Below are 11,560 nucleotides of genomic sequence, written 5' to 3' on the forward strand. Positions count from 1 at the left end.
TTTTTTTTTTTTTTTTGTTTGTTTGCATTTTCAGTTTCATTCACTGATATTTTGGATATTCAGAATTTTTATATCTTCTTGATTCAACTTTGACTATTCATATGTATCTAGGAATCTGTCCATTTCTTCTGTGTTTTCCATCCTGGGAATGCAAGACTTTGGAAGTGAGTATTGATGATCTTCTGAATTTCTATAGGGTGTGTAGTGATTTCATCCTTTGATCCCTTATTACATGAATTTGAATTTTTCTTTCCTTTTTTTGATAAAGATATTTCAGGATGTATCAATTTGATTTATTCTTACAGCTGGCCAAATAGCTCAGTGGATTAAAGAGCCTGCAAGCAGGTGCAGGGGCTGCCCCGGCCCTGCTATGGTGGTCCTGCCCCTGGGGCATGCCGAGATGGCAATTGAGACTTGGTGTGGTAGTGTGCCTGTAATCCTAGAACTTGGGAGCTGTAAACAGGTGGATCACTACAAGTCCGATCTAGTAGTGAGACTCTGAACCTTCTCACCCCCAAGACAAGGCCTCCATTCTGCAGGAAGCAGTCTAAGAGATTCATTGCCCCTTCCCAGCAACTAAAAGAAAGGAATGATAGATTCTGGCCAGAGTACAAACTGCTAAACTGTCATGGCCCTGATTCAACATGGCTGAATCCCCAAAACATCTTATCTTCCCAGTGACCACATCCTCCTTCTTCCCCACCCAGCCCTGGTTACAACTTCCTTTTGCTTTTCCCATGCACATAAAGGAACCTCCAGTCAGCTCCTCCTCCTTGTGTGTCACTGAATCTGCCCCTCAAACTCTGTCCCTAGCAAAAATTCATAAAGTCTTGTCCTCCCTGTCTCAAGTCAGACGATCACTCCATTGTACTGCCCTCAACCCTCTCCCTGTCTTCAGGGTTAATGGAGGCTCCCCAACCTCTTTATTTCTGCTTCTTTTTTGCACTGCCACCAGCAATAAAACCTAACAGCCTCCACTAAACACTTAAGTTCTGTTATTAATGGTGCTTCTAAAGCGTGTTTGGCCACCATTACATTAATGTGCTACATTAATTGGTTACAGCTTATTTTGTGACTGTGTGGTTTTGGAAATCTTCCACATTTTTTTATTTTTTTTCTTCCACATTTAAAAAAAATCACTATTTTTCAGTTCTTCTCACATCAATACACATAATCTTGGCAATTGGTTAAATGCACTTACTTTTAACTATCTTAGTCAGAAATTAAACCATTTGGGGCCAGGGAGATGGCTCAGTACAATAAGCACTTGTCTGGCAAGTGCGAGGGCCTGAGTTCAATCCTTGGTTCTGCCAAAAAAGGAAAAAGAAAAAGAAAAAAAGAAATTAAACCACTTTATACCCAGTTGAGAAGCTGGGTAGAAGCTGAATCCTGTTTCCTTCCCAGAGTTCTGCAGAGGATTAGTATCTAACTTAGACCGAGATTAACTATGTGCTATCTGCTGAAGTAAAATCTGGACAAACAGGTTATTTAGTTGAGTTCTCCTTAACCACACAGTGCTCTTGCAAGTGGTGATGCCATGAACCCTAACCACCCAGAGATGACATTCAGAACTCACAGTGGTATGGATGGTCTGTTCTCCTAGAAGGACAGCCCACTATGTAATGAGTAGCACATGTCCTGTAACAAGTTGTAAGGAATGGCTGCTTGTATGAGTTATCAGCATATTCTTCAAGCAGCAGCTTCCATTCTGCAAGAGTGCTGTGGTCCACGTGTCCTTGGCTTGTGGCCATCACTCTTCCCAGCAGCCAGGGTCTTGGTGCTTCACTGACAGAGGATTTATGAGTTGGGCAATGCTTGTCAAATGCAGGTGTCATAACCATGGGGTCATGGCTAGACCCTTACACAAATAGAGCTGAGCCTTGCAGAGTTCTGATCTGTGGACCCAGAGGACTTGGCTGGATCCCTAGCAAGTCTGGGTTTGCCCCAACCACACTCTGCATCATTGTTCCTGAAAGTTTATCCTAATAGATCATTCATTTTCATAAACCAATTAAAATTAGATGCTGAAACCACCAACCAGACCAATAGATGTAACATCTCTTTTTGAACCAGCACACAGGACACAAACAGGACAAACATGAATGTGCTTACAAAGATCTGGTATTTGGGGTCACTTCCCAGAGCATGTAGACTCTTCAAGTTCATGAACTCATTCTCCTGTAGGAAAAATAGCACTAGGCCTGAGCTTCCGACCTGGTCCAGGGACAGGGATGTTCAGTGACCAGGTGAGGATGAGCTCAGACAGGAGGTGAATTGCACACCAGATCTGCCACACCACAAATTGTCACGACTGTACAACTTAGTGTAAGTGGAAAAAAAGAAAGGTGATTTTTTGGTAGTATTGCTTTGAAACATTGTTTATGGTATGAAGTTGTTGTAGGCACCTAAGTTAGATATAAATAGTGTAAATAGTCAGACAGACCTATGCCCACAGAGGAGCCAGTATGGAAGACAAGACACCTTGCAACTATGGAAGAGACAGGCACTTTGCCATGGGTCAGACCTCAAGACAAAAGATTAAACAAATGTAGCCATATAACTCCCTAGGGATGGACATCAGGGATTGATATTCTAAACAGGTATCCCCTTGAAGAAGCCAGGAAGAGTCGCTAACCTACCTCCTACAGGTAAAGCCCCTATTCTATATTCATGCTCACTTGCTACGTGACTCATTTCCCCATTGGATCCCAATTTAATCAATTTTACCAGAGCAATTATACTTTACAATCTTATTGGCTAGCCATAGTTTTGTCCCACCTTATGCCCTGAACTGATGGGCCTTGTGCAGAGGGAGACTGATATCATTTGAAACATTTGTGCTTTCAGAGTGAGGTTCAAATAATAGGCCTCTTCTATGGATTTTTAGAGTTTAAATTGCTGACTTCATATGAAAAGCTTTTTGTTTTTCAGTTCATTTAGAAATGGTTTAGTCGAGGCCTGAGAGATGGTTCAGTGGAATAAGTGCTTCCCTGGCAAGCGCAAGGGTCTGAGTTCAATCCCTAGTTCCGCAAAAAAAAAAAAGAAGAAAGAAAAGAAATGATTTAGCCTAGTACTGAATTAAAAGACTCTAGGACCAGGACAAACATTCCTGGTATATATGGTAAGGATAGGGCTAGAGCTCAGGGTGCTGATCCCTCCCCACCTGCCTCCTACCTCCACCCTGCAGTCGACTCTGAAAAGTCTCCTATGAGTTTTAGAAGAGAGAATGAGAGGCCTTTAATGTGTAACCTGAGTTTGGTTGTTGTGGGAGCCTGTGGGTAGCTGTTCATTCTCATAAAGAACAGAGCTATGAACGGCACATGTACTCAATACCATACCTTTCTCCCAGTACCATGATGACAGGACATGTTGGGTGTTCTGGCCTCAGAGAGCAGTGTTCATGGCCCTGGAATTGGTTCCCTTGGGTCACCCAATAACAGTAACTGGGTAGGAGATACCCCAGAAGACAGTGGAGAAGGCATAGGCTGGACATGGACCCTTGAGAAGTTTAATCTCAGGCCAGGAAAGACACAGAGGTCTTGTCCTCTGTGGCAAGAAGCCAGAACACACACACACACACACACACACACACACACACACACACACACAAAAGGCTGGGGAGATTGCTCAGTAGAATAAGTGCTTGCTTGGCAAGTTCAACATCATGAGTTCAATCCCCAGTACCCAAAAAAAAAAAAAGCCAGGGCAGTTGTGTGTGGTTTCTGAGGGGTTGGGTCTGAAAATGCTGTCATTACTTCCACTGGACTGCTTCGGGGTGCACTTCACAAACCCACAGGCCATGTGGTTAGATGGAGAAAGCAGTGACTTGGGGCAAAAAGACATAGAAACTAGGAGTAGTTGGAGTGAAATGAACCCTAGGCAAGACACTATTGATGGACCATACCCAGAAGGAAAGGGGAGATGGGTTTCAGCATTCACACACAATGATGTGATATGGAAACAAGACACAGTAGTGACTCTCTATCTTTCCCCCATATCTAGTAATTCCAATACAAAAGATCCTAGAAATAAACTACTAACTCAAATGCATGAAGGAATATTTAGACTCATTTCTCTTTTCCTTCATTGGCATTTTGGGTTTTTTTCTCTCCATTTTCTCTGTTTTTCTTTTTCTTGATTGTTCTTGTCTGTTACTTTTACCTAATTCTTTTAATTTTCTTTTTTTCCTTAATAAGGTCTTTTATTTAACTTTCCTTTTTCCTCATCTTCTATTTCTTATTTTTCAAAATGAACTTCTTTTATTTTCTTTCCGTCCTCCATTTTTATTAGTATTCTGTTAAGTTTTATTAACCTCTAGATGCTTAGTTGACGCTATGCTATTACTGTGGAACCCTTTTCCATTGTTAATGATGGTATAGTTCATATATCCAGTAGATATTTATTTTATGTCTATATATGGTTTGTGTTTGTGCCTATATAATTACTGCACATCTGTTTTCTATTGTTAAGAGTGATAGAGTGGTAGTGTTTATTGGTTCTTATGTCAACATCCAGTTTGTTTTTGAATATATTATTGTTTCCTGTTTTTTTGCTATTGTCAGGGTGAAATGGCTGTTGCTATTAATTAGCTTTCACTGTGTGCCAGTATCTGGCTTGTCATCAATACTGCAGTTCTGGGCCATGAACATTGCAACATCCACTCTCCAAATTAATGAAGGTCATCCGATCCTCAGACAAAGCCAAAGACCCAAAGTTACCTACAGCCAGAGTATGACAATGGAAAGCAATGTTAACAAAAGAGATCACTGTTCTATCAGCAAAGTTCTTATGCTACAATCATCCCTCAACCTTCAGATGAGCATGCACACACACACACACACACACACACACACACACACACCAATAGAAACATGAAAAAGCAAGGCAATGTATTGGCTCCAAGAACTCCCAACTCCCCCAAAGCTGATCCATCCAGCAATGATGGGAAGAAAATCAAAAGCTAACTAACTGAATTATAAAATGATAGAAGAAGAGACAAAAATTCAATAAGGTGCTTGGGGAGCTCAAAGGTAATACAACTAAATAGGTAATAGACATAATAAAGTGATCAGTGAAATTATGGAAGCAGTAATAAAAAGATAGGTAAGCTAAAACAAATCAAAATGTACTAAAAAGAAATGCAGTAGATAAATATTCTATTAAAATATTGGGAGTAGAGTGATCAACTTGAGGAGTGTCAAAACTAGAAAATAAGGCTGACAGAGTTGAATATAAACTCAGAGATATAAAAGCAAGAGAAAGTGGAAAATAGATCCAAAAGCAAGGATGATGCAAAGACGAATCTCAGATTAGTGAAAAATCGGAAGTTAACACAAATGTCATAAAATACCTATTTACAGAAATCATAGCACAGAAACGGAATATCTGTTTCAAATATATGGAAAGACCTTAACAGATAAATGAGGCATACCAAACTCTAAAAAGCTACAATCAGGAGAAAAAACAAAACAAAAACTTCATGACACATCATAATCAAAAATCCCATAAGTCCAACAGCTGAACAAAAATTTAATAGTAATGCAACAGATCACTCACAATGACAACCCTGTTAGAATTACAGCAGATTTCTCAACACAAAACTTAAAGGCCAAGGCAGCGCCAAGTGAAATATTTCGAGCTATAAAAGAAAACCTCCGACACAGACTAATACATGTTGCAAATCTATTTTTCAAACTTTCTATAAGAATAATGTCTTTCTATAACAAACAACACCTAAATAAATTTATGCCCACAAAAAATAGCACTTGAAAATTTTTTCACATACAAGAGAACAAAAAGTCTAGAAAGATGAATCCACTAAGCAGGCCAAGCAGTTAAAAAGAAGGGACCAAACAGGAATTAGTAACAGAAAAATAACACAATTGTAGAAATAAATCAGTGCCTTCAATAATTCTCAATGTGAACACTCTCAACTCCCCAACCAAAAGACACACAGTAGCAGATTAGATTGAAAAACAAAACATAAAGGTGTACTGTACACAAGAATCACATTTAACCTAAAAGAAACTCAAATGATAAAACTCAAAGGACAGGGGGCCAGGCAGATGTTTCAGTAGAATAAGTGAGCAAGTGCAAAGGTCTGAATTCAATCCTGGCAAGTGCAAGGGTCTGAGTTTAATCCCCAGTTCCACAGGAAAAAAAAATTGTTAAAAAGTCAAAGGACAAAAGCAATATTCCATGAAACAGGAGCTCTAAACCAAGTAGCTATAACTATACTTCAGAAAAGTAGGCTTCAAGTCAAAACTAAGCAGAAAATGCAAAGAAAGTTATGACATATTGGTTAAGGAAACAATTTAATAGGAATAGTTAACTATTATAAATATATATGTGCTGAACATCAGTGCACCCAACTTCATAAAACATACACTACAGGATATAAAAGATCAGATTAAACAAACACAATTAGAGTGAGGGACCATAATACCCCACTATCACAAATAGACAGACTAGACAAAAAGCCAATAAAGGAATATTAGAGTTGAAACATGAATTTGAACATGTGGACATAAGTAATTTCTAGAGAGTTCCACCCAGCGACAACAATACATATTCTCACCAGCTGTGATTGGTGAGCCTAGCACATGTGCAGGCATGGATCTTTCCTGGTACCATTTAAGAATTCTGGAAAGGACTCTGGATAGCCTGCCAGACTAGTAAGCTCTGACCATTAACCCCCAGCTCACAGGTGTGAAGCTTGAGCTGGTGCCAGTCCAGCCTTTTAAGAATTAAGGGGGGACTCTTTGCCTCCACCATGAAAGGTTGCCCTCTGCCTTGTGCCGCTCTGCCTTGGAGCCAGCTGAGTTTGGATTGAAACCTCCAGTAACTGTGAGCTAAATAAACCTTTCCTTCCTTCATTTTGAGTGTGGGGTATCTGTCCCAGCAATGAGAGAACAGTAACTAAGACAGAATTTGGTACCAGGAGTGGGGTCGTTGCTGTGGCTCAACCTGACCCTGTGGATTACAAGCTTTGGGAATGGCTTATGGGAAGAGATAGGAAACCTTTGGAGATGTTGCCCACAAGTGAAGTGCTGGAACAGCTTCAGCTATTCTGTGTGGGAGATTCTGATCAGAGCTCAGAAGACCAGAAGGCTGATGGATAGCCGGCCTGTAAAGACCAGGCTGGGGAGGTTTCTGCTGGGAAAAAGGACTGCATTGGCTGTTGAACTCCAGATCATTTGTATTTTGACTTTGCAGAAAAGCTGTCTGCATTTTGCTCATGTCCAGAGACTTTGCCTGAGACTGAGTTTAAGCATGGTGGACTGATCAATCTGGCAAAAGATATTTCAAAGCAGCCAAATATTGGGGCAGTGGCCTGGTTGTTACTGGGAGCTTTTAGTCAGATTTATGTTGAGAATAAAGAGCAAGGAGCCCAGCAGGAGGATTTAAAATGTGAGCTTGGCCAGAAAGAAAGTGCCAAGAAAGCTGTAGACTGCAAAGATGGAGCTGAGAGGATCTCCATTGCTGGGAAGGAACCTGAGAATGGAAAGGATGGCCTGAGGGCATCACAGGAGGAGGCAGGTCTCCACCCTTTACAGCCTCAGAACTGCAAAGGTCAGCGACTTTGTCTTGAGGGGAAAGCCACAGGGCCCCCTGTTCCAGAATGGTGGCAGTGGCCACTGCACCAGGTTCCAGAATGGCGGTGGCATGCAGAAATTATTTCTCCAAATCAGGGTCAGAGTGCACAGCCATCCAGGCACTCGACCCCTATAGCCAAGAGAGAGTAAAGCCTGGCTAGTGCTCCAGCTGGTAGCAGACCTTGGCATCATCTATGTGGCATTGGTTTTAGATGCATTCAGAATGCAGGAGTTCTGAGGTTAAGAAGGCTTCCACCTCAATTTCAGAAGAAGACCTGGGAGGCCAAGCAGTGTGCCCCTGAGAGGGCAATGTGTGAAGCTGTGAGTGAGAAGCTTATTCAGTGGAAACCCCAGAAGTTTGGAAAAGCCAGGAACATGGATTGTCTAAGGGAAACTGCAAAGAGGGAGCAAAGCCGGCCTAAGAGAGAAGCCATGGGAGCTACCACCTTGAGTGCCACAGGGGTGGAGCCTCATGGAGCTCACAACTCATCTCAGATTGTTTGGGATGTCCCACATGGAACTGCAGGACTTAATATCTGCCCTGCTGGATTTTGGACTTGCTGTGGTCCCAATGCTTGGTATCCTGCTGTGTGTACCTTTTGGAATGGTAATGTTTATCTTGTGCCTTTTTCCCCCCATGGTTTTGTTGATGAACAAATAGCAGTGAGACAGTTTCAGATCAGGTTGGTAGGACAGTTTTAATAATTAATGCACTGCATACATTCTTCCTAGTGGTTGATTGCTGTGCAGGATGCAGACTTGAGATCCTATTTACAAACACCATTAGAACAAATCCCTCTATTCATTGGGAGAATGTAACTGTGTATCTATCCTAACCACTTTGAATACACAGATACTGAATGGACATTCATCTGTATCCCCCCTTTTTTTTAGTTCTGTTGTTTGAATATTATAGGTGTGTGGACTCAGCGGAATGTTCCAGGGGAGTCCAGTGGCCCATGATGGTGTTGGGTCTTCCGCTTGACTGGCAATGTCGGGGGTTGTTGGCCTGGGTCCCCTACAGCTCAGCATGACACCATGGCTTTACTTCTTATGTTTCGTTTTTATACTTTTCCGCTGGTATCTTGGGCTTTTGAATGTTGGATGTGTTTAACTTTTTTTTGTACAGGAGCTCACAGCTAAGAGTTTGCCTTGGATCTTGGAGGAGACTTGGGACTTGGACTCTTCAGCAGTGCTGAAACTGTTGGGACTTTGGCAATATAGAGATGGACTAGAATGGCTTTTGCATAAAGGGATGTGCATGAGTCTTTGGGGGTCTAGGGGTGGAATGTTATGGTTTGTGTCTAGGTGTCCCCCCAAAGCTTCATGCAGTATTGGGGGGGGGCTTCTGGAGTTTGTGGTTGATTACTGTGGGTGTGGTTGCTGCACCTGCCCTGGGGCAGGTAATTTGCATTGCAATGTAAGGTGGGAAGAAAAGGGGCTTGAGCTGCTGCTACCTCTCCCTTGTGCTCTTGCTCTTTGCCTCCACCATGAAAGGTTGCTTTCTGCTATGTGCCACTCTGCCTGGACCCAGCTGAGTTTGGACTGAAACCTCCAGTAACTGTGAGCTAAATAAACCTTTCCTTCCTTCAAAAAAAAAGAAAGAAAAAGAAAAAGAAAAAGATTTCTGGAGATCAGTTGGGAAGTCTGTGCTGAAGACGTACCACACTGTGGAACTGTCATGGATGCTGCCAGCCCAGGCCAGTCCACTCAGAGAGCTTCAGCTCCTATGCTGATGGCACATTTGTGTGTTTTCAGAAAAATATGCTGCAATCTTGGCCATTTGTGTAAGTAACTTAATCTGTCATCTCTGGAATTTATTATGCAAGGTTTTCAGTTTTGCTAAATGATGGAGTCTGTGGAAATGTAGATTTAATTAAAGGGTGAAAATATGAAAAAAAAAAAAAAAAAAGAACTAAGGAGGAACCTGAGCAGCCCACAGGGACTCTGCAGAGCTGCAATCTCTGGCATGGAGGTTTCCTGGTGCCTGGTCCATCCATTTAAGAACTTAGGACTCTGGTTGACCTGTGGAATTCTGGCAAGCTGCACCACTTTGCCCCCAGCACAGGTATGGAGTTTGTGCTGGCAATGGTCTAACATACTAAGAATTTAGAAGGATTCTAGGTGGCTCTAGGTATCTTGGTGAGTCCGGCCAAAATTCACCACCTACATTGAAGCTTTGTTGAGTATCCACCAATTGCCCCCACTAGTAGCTACAGCCATGGTGAGTCTGACCATTCTCCCCCTGTAACAGGAATCTTACTGACACGTGGCTCATCACTCTCACAACACCACTATGTCTGGGTGATTACTGAGAGCTTCAAAGACTCCAAAACATAGGAGCAAAAGGCGATCTCAATCCTCCAGCAAACCAAGAACAAATCCAGAAGACAAAGACATGCATGAACTTGTAAATCACACACTTGAAGTTTCTGAAATGAAAACAACTGAAGTAAAGAAATGAGTCCAACAGGCTAGAAAAGAAATAACCTCTTAGGTAAAAAATGAAATGACAATTGTGGAAGAATTGTTCAGCACAGCTAAAGGGCTGAAATATGACATAGATTAAAAAGAAGACATAGATTAAAAAATAGAGGAGAGTAGAAAAATGATGGAAATATTGGACAAACAATACAAGAAAGAATTAGAATGAATGAAACAGATTCAAACAGATATGTCGGAAATTAAGAACTCCAGTGAAAGCTGGAAAACTGCTTGAGTGAAACTGAAGATGGACTTTCAGACCTCAAAGACAGTGGTGCAGCTAATGCATGTGAAAGGGAAAAAGTCTCTCAAAACTAACAAGGAACCAGGAAATAACAATTCAGCAGCTACAAGATGACACAAAGAAAAATAATGTAAGAATAATAGGTGTCAATGAAGCAGCAAGAGACAGCAAAATGACATAAAAAGACTGTTAGCAGAAAAGTTTCCAAACATGAGAAAAGAATCTGACATATAGTTAAGTGAGGCATATAGAATGCCAAACAGTCACAATCAAAATAAACCTACACCTAGACACATAATAATCAAAATCTCAGAAATTCAGCAAAAGAATAGAATACTAAAAGCTGATAGGAAAAAAAAGCTGCTAGAGAGAAGAAACAGATTACCTACAATGGAAAGCCCATCAGAATCATGGCAGATTTATCAACACAAAACATCAAATCAAGAAGAGCTTGGAGTAAAGCATTTCAGGTACTGAAAGAAAACAAATCCAAACATAGATTGATGAACCCTGCAAAACTGTCTGCCAAATTTAATGAAGAGATAAGATCCTTCCATGAAAAAGAACAACTGAAGAAATTCATGACCACCAAACCAAACCTACAAAGAGTACTGACAAATATTCTAGAAAGAGACAGAAATAAACACAGCTTCAAGAAAGGAACCACCAAACAGATAAGCAATCAAAAAGAGGGAAATAGTATGGAACCTACAGTAGGAGAATAACATGGCAAAGATAAGCCAATACATATCAGTTATAATCATCAAAGTAAGCAGCCTTAACTCACCAATCAAAAGAAACAGATTGGCAGAGTGGATTAAAAAAGAAAATCCAACAATATGCTGCATACAAGAAAAATGTTTAACTCAAAAGGAAATTCACACACTGAAAGTCAAAGATTGAAAAACAATTCTACACACCTTTGAAAACCAGAAAAAAAGTAGAGGTAGCTATCCTGTTTGATGACAATATCAACTTCAACCCAAAAAATCATTTAAAGGGCCAGCCAAATAGCTCAGTGGATTAAAGCACCTGCAAGCAGGGGTAGGGGCCAGGGGTTCAATCCTGGACCTAATGTGATGGCCCCACCCCTGGGGAATGCTGAGACAGCAATTGAGACTGGACATGGTGGCACACACCTGTAATCCTAGCTCTTGGGAGGCTGTAAATAGGCGGATCACTATGAGTCCGATCTAGTAGTGAGACTGAACACCCTGTAGCGCCTTCCAAAAAAAAA

Source organism: Octodon degus, unplaced genomic scaffold, assembly GCF_000260255.1.
Source record: "Octodon degus isolate 3935 unplaced genomic scaffold, OctDeg1.0 scaffold00155, whole genome shotgun sequence".
NCBI classification, from domain to species: Eukaryota; Metazoa; Chordata; class Mammalia; order Rodentia; family Octodontidae; genus Octodon; species Octodon degus.